This window comes from Hipposideros armiger, unplaced genomic scaffold (genome assembly GCF_001890085.2).
Source record: "Hipposideros armiger isolate ML-2016 unplaced genomic scaffold, ASM189008v1 scaffold_416, whole genome shotgun sequence".
Taxonomy (NCBI): domain Eukaryota; kingdom Metazoa; phylum Chordata; class Mammalia; order Chiroptera; family Hipposideridae; genus Hipposideros; species Hipposideros armiger.
The window spans coordinates 1,504,463-1,516,297 of record NW_017731766.1 but is presented as its reverse complement, the minus strand read 5'-3'; the positions used below and the strand labels follow the sequence as shown (position 1 = coordinate 1,516,297).

Sequence of the window (11,835 nt, the reverse complement as noted above, 5' to 3'; positions counted from 1 at the left end):
TGTCCTCATAGGAGATCACAGTAGGACAGGGAGGTTAGCACAATGTCCCCAGAATCCAAATACACCACAGAGGAAGATAAAAGTCTGTAAGAATTATAAAGTGTCAGGAGGAGTCAAAAACGGAAGGCATTACATAGGCCTAAGGAGGTGAAATGTAGACAGGCGGTGAAAGATGACTAGATGAGAGGATGAGCAGAAAGGGACCCAGGCTGCAGTCATCCCTTCATCCCCCAAGGATGAACGTTTCCTACTGCCCGCCATTGCCCGCGGCACCGGGATGCAGGGGTTAACAAGACAGACGCAGGTCCTACTTCCAAGGCACTTAACTCGCTAGTGGGAAACAAACACAAGTACACAGATGCATAAAATAATTTCAGTTATTGTTGAAGGCTATGGAGAATAGTAAATGAAGTGATTATCACAGATAGTGATTATCACAGAAAGTGACTGTACAACAGACAGGGAAGGCCTCTCTGGGGAGGCTCCACTTAAGCTGTCATGAGAGGCTCTGGAGAAGAGTACCCCAAGTCATCTCCAGACGTTGCACATTGCCAAATATCCCCAGAGGGCAAAATGCCCCCAGTTGAGAACTGATACAGACCTTGCAAAAGCTAACTCCATAAGGCTACTAGGGCTAATAGGTCTTTCTTAACCCAAGAATCCTACATCCAAAATGGTTTTAGCCACCAAATCAGGGGCAGCATGAATTGGTCTCCTACAGAGAAAAGACAAATGCCTTCTTGCAAAACGTTGTTTTACCTCCATATTCTCTGGCATACAGGCTTCTTCTGCAGCCTCCTGCCACCTCCTGAGTAAGTAATGAGGAGTGGGGGGCACAGAGTGATGGAGCCTAGTGGTGGGTGGTATATTCCACCCCACAGTTATTCGCTGCCAGACAAAGCTCAGGACAATAGCCAATTTGCTCTTTTTAATGCTAGGACAAGCATCCCTGCTATTTAAGGCACAGTCTACATTGCTATTTTTGTCTATGTCTTTATTATAGTTTGTAAACATGACAAAAGGGAAAAATAAAATATGATTTGATCCAACAGATACATATTGAGCATCTACCATGTCTCCGTTATACCAATCTTCCCCATGGGCACAAGCAAAGATATGGTACATTTGAGGAACTTCACATCCTGGGTATGGCTGGAGCGTGGGTTCATGTGGCATCCAACAAGGGACAGGCTGCAGAGGAAGACTGAGGCCAGACCTTGCATGCCAGGCTAAGGCACTTTATTTCATCTCATAAGGAATAGACATTAGGAAACCATTAGGAAGACTCTTAAGCAGGAGTGTCACTTATTCAATACCTGAGGGGCGATAGGGTTAGTATTCACCTTCAGCAGAGCAGACCCCTGGCCCCTCCGTTTTATCCTGTTTCTTCACTGTTTGGTGCAGCTCAGCATGAGCGGCACAAAGGTGGGAGCCAAGAGGAACCTCTCTCGGAAAACAAGTGTTGTCCAGCAGTTGCTACATCGCTCAGGATGGATTCTTGCCCCGAAGGGTCACAGCGCTATGCCGCTGAAGGGAGAGGGCAACGGAGCTGCTTCGAAGAGACTCAGAAAACAGATCCAGGCTTGGCAGCACTTGAGAGCGTTTTTGGAAACCTTACCATGTTTCGTTGTGTTTTGTCCATAGGCCCTGAGAGTAAGCTGCAGAAACGGCCTCTGTGGGCTTGGATCCCCCATCGCTTCCCAGCTCCCACAAACTGCCCAGGGCCTCTCCTAGCCACATGCACCTCCTCAACAGTATGGTCGTCTTCTTTCCAAAATTGAGCCTACTCACCACCGAGGAAGCAGCATACCCCAGGTCAGCTCCAGGCAAAGGCGCAGAGTAACTAGAGGCTGTGATAACAACTACCACCGTCACACCCGTGACACACTGAATGCTTCCCACAGAGCCGGACGCCAAGTGAAATGTGTATCCTGTCATCTAATGGCCAGAGCAGCCTATGCAGTAGGTACAATTGTTTTCTTTGTTGATTACATAAACTGAGGCACAGAGAGCAGCTTGCCCAGTCATGCAGCTAGTGTCAGACAGAAGCTAGATTCAAACCTGGTTATGCCCCAAAGCTGGGGTCTTTGGCCCCCCAATCTCCCATTTCTCATCACTTCCCTTGGGCAGCTGCCCCTTCCTCTGTGCACTAGGTACCCACTGCTTTGCACCTCTAACATCTCAGATCAACATCCAGTTCTTCCCACGTGAAGCGCCTTTCTCAGGAGAGTGTAAGCCCTACCACGAATTAATTCTATGACCTTGGGGAAAGTCCCTTCATCCACCTGCGCCTCAATTTTCTCATCCGTACAATGGGGACGCCCTGCCTATTTTATAGTCAGTATGGGAATTAAATCAGTTTGTGAGCCCCTAACCCTCAGTCGCCTGTGATGGGCATGTCGTTGGAAGGTCTTACCATGACGATGCAGAAGTGACTCACATATCAGAGGCTGGAGCCCTGCCCGGGGGCAGTGAGCATCCAGGAGGTAGGTCTCCACAAATAGATTTCAGCAAGAGGTGTCTGCACCGGGGGCAGCTTGGTACCTGCCAACTCCGCTGGCAAAGCTCGCTCTTGGCTCTTTCCACAGAGAGAGGTCACATTCCATGGCCCAGCAGCCCAGCACAAGAGAAAAGTGAACAGGAAAGGGGCTCTGTTTGTTTATAAAAAGGTTTGTGAGCCTCCAAGTTCTCTTGTTTGTTGCCGAGGCACGAAGACGGGGGAGGAGGAGACAGCGTCCACGGAAAGCATGGAGGCCCTCCTCCTCAGCTCTTACGCAGACGCACTGCCTCCCCATGGCTGAGGCCAGCGGCTGTCCCTCCAAGCCAGCTGCGCAGTGTTGTGTGCAGAGCTCAGGCTTGGGCCTGAGCAAACTCATTTCACCATGGAACCCTGGCATTTGGGCAATCGCTGGTCACACTTTCTTGATCTCTAGTCCAACTAGAGTAACCCCTCTAGTTCATTAGAAAACCAGGCCGTAGACTTCAGTCACCGCCTACATAAACGGTCTCCGGCTCGGCTTTCAAATCTCGGTTCCTCAGAATGAAAACAAGCTTTACTTCTATCTAAAGCATTTTAAAATTAGTTTTAATACTATGTGCTCAGTCAGTTTTCAAACAACACAGAAAAGAGTAAGGAAGATAGGTGAAGCTCACCTTGAATCTTCCCACCCCCAAATAACCTGCTAACGTAAGGTCTTTATTACTTCTGCCACCTTTTGATTGCACAAGGAGGTGACGGGGCTTAGGAATGGGCTAGGAGCTGGACCCAGAATCAGTGAGCTCAGAAGCGTGTCCTCATGTTAGCTCTTGCTCAAATTTTATGCAAGTCCCCTTGTCTTCTCGTGCCTCGGCTCCCTCTCACCCCGTTAGGGGGAAAATGTGTCTTTCTATTGCAGAGCCTAAAGATTGGTAATATGAATGGCTACCATTTATTGGGTGCCTACTAGGCATGCACAATATTATGTTATATGTTATCATCATCACAGAAATGGTTTGGTTTGATCCAAAGGTTCCTGGTGGAGTCCAGGCTCTGATTTCTTCTTCCTGCCATACGCTCAACTCTGATCTCTATAGTCGCAGTCCCAGTTAGTCCCCCACCTCTCCCGTTAATAACAGTGACCACTGGACTTCTAATCTCACCTTCTTATGCCACACCACCTGAGGTAAGAGAGAGGTCAGTTCCAGAAGCTTCCATGAAAAAGAGAAAAGCTTTCTGACCCAAAGATCCTCAGCAGGTGTCTCTTCCTGGGTCTATACTGAGTCAGGTACCCACCCCTGAACCAATAACCAAGGTCTGGGGAATCAGATAAGCTGATTGGCTCCATCTAATCCAAGTCCACTCTGGAGCTGGGGATAGGATGACTCACCCAAACAAACCATTTAGCCTGGAAATCCTGCATTCTGTCAAGAACCGAGAAGGTAGGAATAGTTGTTTTGAAAACAATCAATAAATGTCCAATACGACATCACAGACCTATATCTACTGACCAAGGAAGATAGATGGTCACAACTGTACAGTACAGTAAAATATTAGATTAAAGAAGAATATGTCTATTAATAATGACTGAGGGATGGGATTATGGGTGACTGTGCATTTTTGCTTATTAGTTTGTTTTCCGCTAATCTAGCTTTTATATAGTAGAACGTGTAGTACTTTATATAAAATTTCCAGGCAGGAACAAGTCTAAGATGCTATAAAGATACGACGTGTCATCACCAACCATCCCATTCTCTACTCTTAGCACCTGCTAGTATTCCGACCTAGGACCTAACTAAGGCTGACCTTAGCTACCATCCCTCATGTCACCATGTCACGCAATGGAACATAAGTAAAGGGTTAGGCCAGCGCAAGAAACTTTCATCTGTGTATATTGCTTCAACACCCCTGAAGCCTCACAAAACCGGCATCTCTTGCTCCGAATAGAAAGAAGTCTTTTTTCATTCCTATGCAATTCTAATTTTCACTGCTGTTCTTCCTCTCTCCTCCCCCTCTCTCCAAGCCATCTATCAGCTCCCATGACCTCATCATGATATTTAGAATCATAGTCCTTTCCCACAGGTCATCAGCTTCTAAAATAAATATATTTCCATCAACGGAAGCTGCAGAGTCACCGGAATTATTATACCTCGGTTCAGAGTCACAGGCTCATTAAAGGCTGATTATTGTGCTTGTCCAGAAAAGAATGGCAGCGGAAGAAGCAGGATGATTGTTTTTCACTTAAGTAGGAAGAGAGGTGCATAGGCAGAGTGACGGAAAAGGCAGCCTTTAGAGGAGGCAGCTGACATAACTAACAGGTAAGGAAATGAGGGAACAACAACAACAAAGCACCACCAAAGTCTTGATGAGCATTTCCTTGGCCTCTGAATTTCCCTGGATGACACCAACAGCAGTGAGGCAGCTTGGTCAAAAGGAAGAAAACTCAAGAGCAGAAGTCAGGGATTCTAGATCCCATACTGCACCTTATTCCACACAGGACATTGTCCACCTGTCAGGGACGTGGAAGTTGGGTAAAATCAGAGATGGCGAATGACTCCCCCTCTTCCTCTTCCTGGCAGCCATCACGAATCCACCCCAGAACCCTTTCCCAGTGAACCCAGATGCGGTCTGAGAATCAGCACCATCCTCCAAGCAGCCGCTCTCCACTTATCAATGAAGCTGCCTCTTTTCCCTGGGCTAACGATTTCTGAAATGCCCGTAACATTCTGACACTCTGATTTCCTTCTGCCGACCCAGGCTTCCTTAAGCTGCCAAATGGCCGCAGCTGGCATTGAAGAATCAGTCATAACATTATTAACATCATTCATAAAAACAACTGAGAGCTACTGAGTTATTGAGAGGAGATTGAAACAACGGCGACACAGCTGACTACGCATGTCCGAAGAGCTGTCATGTGCAAGAGACAGTGAGCATAATCTGTGTGATCCCAAAAGATAGAACTGGGGCCACTGAGTGCAAGTTACAGAAGATTAACGGTGGTATTAATGGTGGCGCCCATGAGAGCCTTTCTCTATCATCGCTGGAGGCATTTCAGGCAAAGTGGGCTCAGCCGCGTGCCAGGAGGCTGTAGAGCATGGGTCACAAGGCCAAACACCTACAAGGGCCAGGCAGGCAATGTAATTATGTGAGGGGGACCCAGTGTAACTGATGCAGGGCATGGTGAGCGGGGCCACTGGCGACCAGAGAGTGCATGCCTGGTCTGAAAAGAACAGCCACCAGGCTGCTGCAAACAAATGCAGCCCTGCATTTATCTCCTCCCTGCGCCCCCAGCCTCCTACTGTCCTACCTCATTTTATGCAAGCCTCCGTCTTGTCATCTCCCTTCTAGGCAACTAGCAGTGTCTGCTAGATTCATGTGTAAATAATGTGAAGGTGGTAGAAGTGGCATAAACGAGGGGCCCTAGGAACACGAAACAAAGAGAGATGGATTTGGTACGATGCAGTCGATGGTGACATCCTGCAGAAGACGCCATTGGCTCTGGACACTGAAGGGGGTTGGATCCAACATGCAGAGATACAAAGGAAGACCCTCCAAGCAGGACACTAGCAGGAGCCAACGCACTGGGGTGAGGAAATGTTGGAGCAGAGGGAGCATGAAGAAGGAAGAGATAAAGCTGGAAGCATAGGTCCCAGGCAGATGGCAGAGGTGCTCAGCCAGGAACTAGGGCTTTATGATGCAGTTTAGGGGGGTTACATTGTTCCCCACCCCTCAGCTTTCCCAGAGCCATCCCCCTGGCCGCTTGCCTCGCTCCTTACTCATGCCCCCTCTGGAGGGAAATGGGAAAGAGGCACAACTCATCTGATCTGTGTCACCTGCTACTTAACCTAATCCTAACTGGTGCAGAAGGGAAATGAGCCAAAAATGTATCTTAATCACATCATTCCCTGTCTTAAGCATATTCAAATTATGCAATCAACAAATTGAGGGCACATAAGGTGCCAGGCACTGGGGACAAAGTGACGGGCAAAGCAAACTAAGTCTTGCTTGCTTATTGCCTACAATCTATTGGAGGATATAGATGATGATTAATAAATAACAGAATAATTACCAACTGTAACAAGAACAAGAGAGAAAACAATTATGGTGCTGAGATAAGGAATGGGGGATGTGGCAGCGATCAGACGACGTATAGTAGACATGATAGTCAGAGAAGCCTCTCTGAGGAGATAATATTTAAACAGAAGCCAGAAGAATGAAGAGGAACCAGCCATGTGAAATGGAGGTGTAGGGAGGAGTTGGCAGATAGAGAAAATGGCATATGCAAAAGTCCTGGGGCAGGAAAGCCCCTGGCCTGAAAAAGAAACTAAAAGCAGACCAGGGTAGCCAGGTCATCAATGGAGCATAGACACTGTTTCTCCCCCAACTGGCATGGACCCACTGACAAGAGGAACAAGTGTATTTGAACAGGTACCCTGCTGGCCCTCGTTTTATCTTACATCTTATACGAAATAACTTTCTGCGTGTAATGGATACCTCTGTGACACCAAATGGCAAGCATTTGTGGTGAAAAGGAAGGGGCAAACCAGCTTCCCGATATTGTGGAGCTGAGAGTGATGGTGGAAAAACAGATGGCTTTCCTGTTGGGAAATAAACTTTCAAGGAGGGAAGAATATGTCCTTTGAGTTTATTCATGAGTCTACAAAACTCTGCTTTCTTAGCCAAACACACCACACCCCAGGAACCTCCAGATACCAAATATTAGCATCTTTCAGGAATTTCCACTGAAAGGGCATTGCTCAGTGGTAGCTTTTCAGGAGGGAAGGAAAATTTAGAAAAAGAAAAAGAAAAGAAAAGTTGCAGGAGCGATCAGAAGAAAGAATGGTGGAAGAATCGAAATTTCTGGGCAGTGTCTCTAAACCAAGTAGCTAACAGAACCTAGGGCAGAGGAATTAAGTGAAGGTTCCTTTTAAAAGTAAATTGACACTCCAAAGGCATTGGTTCTTAACCACCCACCCCCACTCGCCCCACCACCCCTGCAAGGCGGGGAGCCCTGGGGCCCTTGCTTCATATGCAGACACTGGGCCCACCCCCAAAGATTTGGATTTGGTTAGTCTGCTATAGGGCCTGTGAAAAAACCTGCCTTTTTAACCAGCACTAAGTGTTTCTGCCATCACCGAGGAACGCTGCCCCACTTGGGCTGGGAGAGTGGGCAGTTCAGGTAAGACAGAAGCAAGGCCAGAAAGTCAGAGGTGCAGCAACTCCAAGTCAGCACAGCTCTGAGCCGCATTCACATGGGGGCCACCCCCCCCTTCTTGCCCTCCTGTGACCGCTGTTGTCACTCCCTGCAGACACCCTCAACTCCTCGCTCTGCTCCCACCCTGTTGGAGCCGCCTGGCAAAACCCCAGCCCTGAATACGTGTATATCCAACCTTCTGCCATGCCCAGCTGTTCATTGCGGCTTGAAAAGAAGACACAGACAGGCTTTCGGGCCACAAATCTCAAGTCCCCGCTGAAGATTAGACTTAGGCCAATGCCTCCATCTGTTCAGGGAGCCCCATTGCTTCTCTCCTCCTCAGGAACTTTGCCAGCATCTTTGTCCCTGTGCTCGCCTGTGTGACCTTTGTCTCCTGTGAGCCTTTGTCACTGGATCGTTCTTAGGCCTACAGACTCGCTGTAGTATCTCCATCACCTTGAACCCACAGCCCCTCAGCAACTACCCCTATTCCCCTGTCTCCCCTAGAGCAATCCTCCTTGAAAAAGTTGTCCCTTCTTGTCAGCTGCAGTCCCTCTCCATGCATCATCTTTGTCATCCTCTTCAGCCACTCTTCAGAAATGTCTCCATCAAAGATCCACAGCCACCTCCTAATACCACTGCATTGGGGGTTAGGATTTCAGCATATGAATTTGGGGGGACACAAACATTCAGTCCATAATACACAGTAATTTAAGCATCCAGGTGTAGCTCCAGCCGCATCTTAAAACAGGCAAAATGTGTTTGGAAGTTTTCAGTTTAGTCATCATCATGTACTCACCATGGACCTGTGAGTGTGGCAGGTACTGGGTGCTCAGGTAGAAGTCAGACCCAGGCCCCCTCCCCACGATCAGACTTAGAGCCTCGTCTACTGCTCCTATAGTGTGATTTGAGAAGACCTCTCTTGGAAAATTGTCTTTTTAAAAAGGGAAAAAAACTATTTCCCTCCTCCTCAAGGATTCATGAGGTTAGCTTAATAAAACTCCTAAGAGTCCTAGGGTAGAAAAACTTGCTCCACTTTGTTTAAGCCAGTGTTTTGCCAGATTATTTGACCATGGAATTCCCATTTTGAGGAATACCTATTTGCATCTTGCAAACGTGTGTTCCATGGTACAGCTTAATATAAATAATACCCTGCTGCTTACACCTCATCCTAATCAGGCCAGTCACAGGGGCATGGTGGGGGCGCCCTCCAAGACTCCCCCTCCCAAAGTTGGCTCGGCCTTGAGTCCTCCCCGCCTCGGGCCCCTTCTTTCATTTCCTCCAGTGTAGTTACTTCCTCTGGGCCCATGGGATCCTAGAGGAGAATAATTGATACAGAAGCAGCACCAGCCCCGGGGTGAGTGGATTTCACATTTACCGGGAAGGAGCCCCCATGAGCAGGCCAGGAGACGGGGCTATTTTGGTGCAGGCAGGCGATAAATCTCAGCCGGAGACAGCTGCCCACTCCACCTACCGTCAGGCTGCCCTGCGAGATGTTCTCACTCACTGCCATCCTGCTGCTGCTCTTCTAGAATGTCACCCGAACTCGGTAATGTTGAAAGAGAGCTGGGGTTACACAACTTGCCTGCATAATATTATAATATACGCTGCCTCCCCTCTTCTTTGTGCTTACTTTCTGCCTGGAGTTAGAAGAATCCAGAAGTAGAAGGAATTCATGTCTAGAGTTCACCTGGACCAATACCCTCATTGTACAGATGAGAAAACTGAGGCACAGAGAAAGCCCGCAGTCAGTGATTAGGAGCAGGGACCCAAGCTGCGGGCCCCAAGTCCGGGATATTTTCCTTTCTATCATGAAGAGTCAGTGATAGCAACAGGCTGGAAGGTCCTATGCCTGCACAGCCTTCTATAGTGTGAATATATATACCTATCCATCCATACGCTTCGAAAAATTACAAATAGGAGTATGCTTCTGTTTGTGCAGCTTGGTTTTGCTTGGTTTTTCACTTACTCGTGTTTTAAACATCTTCCTTCCCCGTGATGACAGTGAGATCTACCTCCTTACACAGCCCTGCTCTCCCTGCCTGGGCTCCCGCCTTCTCGTCATCTTTGCTGAACACAGCAGTCAGAACAGTCTTTTCAAAATGCAAACCAGATCCTGTTACCTTCAGGCTGAAAAACTTTCAGTGGCCTCCCATTATTCTTAAGACAAAAGCCAGCTAACTGCCCAATCTGATCTCTGAGGCCTTAGGTGAACTGGTTCCTCACTCCCTTCCTGGCCTCACCTGGGCAGCCACACAGGCTTCTTTCAGTTCCTTCAAGGCACCAGACTCCTCCCCCTCCCCCCACTCAGCACCTTCTAAAATGGTCTTCCCTCTCACTGAAATACCTGCATACATGCACATACATGCATGCACATATGCATGCATGCATGTTCACATTTGCACGTACACACACACACACACACACACACACATATCTCATCTAATCTTGAAAGTTCTGCTCCAACATGACTTCTTGCTTTTCCTGACACCCCCCCCCCACCAGACTACATCAGATCTGTTACCACTCACCCACATAGCAGCATCTATTTTCCTTTAGGTCTTTATCCAGGTGTATGTATGCATATTAAATATTGGTAGAATTACATGATGAATATATGTCTCCCCGTGAGGCTGTACGTTCCATGGGAGGCAGGATCTGGCTTTGTACATCATCGTATCCTCTACCCTTAACCCACTAGCTAACGAAGAGTAGACCCTCAATTAGTATTTATGGCATAAATTAATAAATGGAAATGCCGAAGACACAGGGAATGGGTGCAAGTTGTAGAGAAAATATTGTCAAAGGAAAAGATGCGTCTGCACCCTCGAATCAAGAAGGCAGGTGCAAACTGCGGGCCTTAGATGCAAGTGTGATAGGAATATCACCTCCTTTACCTTTTAAATCAGCGTACGTCCTACTCTGAGCCCTCAATCTGCCAGACTGGCAATGGAGGAGTAAAGCGTTTATTGGAGGGGTCCCTGTCCCCTCCCAGCCATGAATAAGAAACACAGTACATGGATGTGATGCTTCAGAAACAGAAAAGGGGTCTCTAACCCCCAGCCTATCATGGAAACCACTGATAACTTCCAGGTTCACCCCTAACAATGACCCAAAGGTGGCAGCCCTACTTGACCTCCACGCCCTGCAGGGGACACAGAACTCTACCGTGACCCAGGTCCCCAGTCTCAGGGTCCTGCCTTCCTGGGGACACCACGCTCCTCACCAGGTTCTCCTTATCTCATGAGGGAGTTGCCACAGAACCCCAAACTGAGCAGAAAGCACCAGTCTTGGAGAATCATTGTATGTGCCTAGCAGGTGCGCCTGCCCCAGACATCTCCTCCTTTAGTTCCGGAAGACACTCACTGCCTTCCCGTTCTCCTCCCCCAGGGACACCGAGTGGCATTGCTTCCCAAGGTTCAGATGAGCTGCGAGCTGCAGGCTGCTTCTGCTGACAGGAATCCCTGAGGTAAGAAGTCCAAAAGGGCCAAGCTGCTTGCTTCACCTAAGGAGAAGAGAACTGAGGAAGTTCAAACACAAATTAGCATTCTAATCAGTCATCGTGCTTCACAAATCACTTTGATGCCTTCCACACCCCCAGTTCCTGCCTGAGCCTCAGCCAAGTGTCATCTGCAGGAAGGTTCTGATCACTGGGGTTCAGACCTGTGAGGAGGGCTATGCCCCAAGGGAGGAAGTGAGGAATTGGAAGGGGGACATCTGGTGGGGCAAGTCCCCAAAAGGCTACCCTAGGATATTCCTCTCCCTCCTCTTAGTCACCACACCCCTCCGTGTCCTCCCTACACTGCTCGAAGGCGCCCTTCTGAGGCCTTCATGGCAGAACAGCTTACCCCTCCATGGAATTCAGCTGGGTTTAGTCTGGGGAAGACAAAAATGGCAGGACTCAGGACGAGGACTCTTGCGAAGGGTAGAACTAGCCCTCCTACTATTGGACTGTGAGACAGGACAGACCACAGGCCTGCTCCTTCACAACTCATCAACCAGAAGGATCTTCTCGCCCCATGGAACAGAAAAGAGGGCCCCTGCTCACCCAAATTACATAAATGTACCCAATGGGGAGATTCTTTTGAGTAAGCTATGGCCTCTCAGAAGTTAGAAGACACACCAAGGGGTAGACTATGAGAATGTGGCCTGAAGATAAAAAAAA

The 11,835-nt window shown here is 48.3% G+C and overlaps 1 long non-coding RNA gene across 1 annotated transcript in view; it reads left to right on the top strand.

The window, feature by feature from the left end:
• Positions 1 to 1,654: 1,654 nt before the first annotated feature.
• Positions 1,655 to 11,835, top strand: part of LOC109394206 (uncharacterized) — a 21,529-nt gene continuing 11,348 nt past the window's right edge. The window contains exons 1-2 of the long non-coding RNA XR_002126411.1: positions 1,655 to 1,962; positions 11,061 to 11,139. This is a non-coding gene — a long non-coding RNA (uncharacterized LOC109394206). The remainder of the gene's footprint in view (positions 1,963 to 11,060; positions 11,140 to 11,835) is intronic.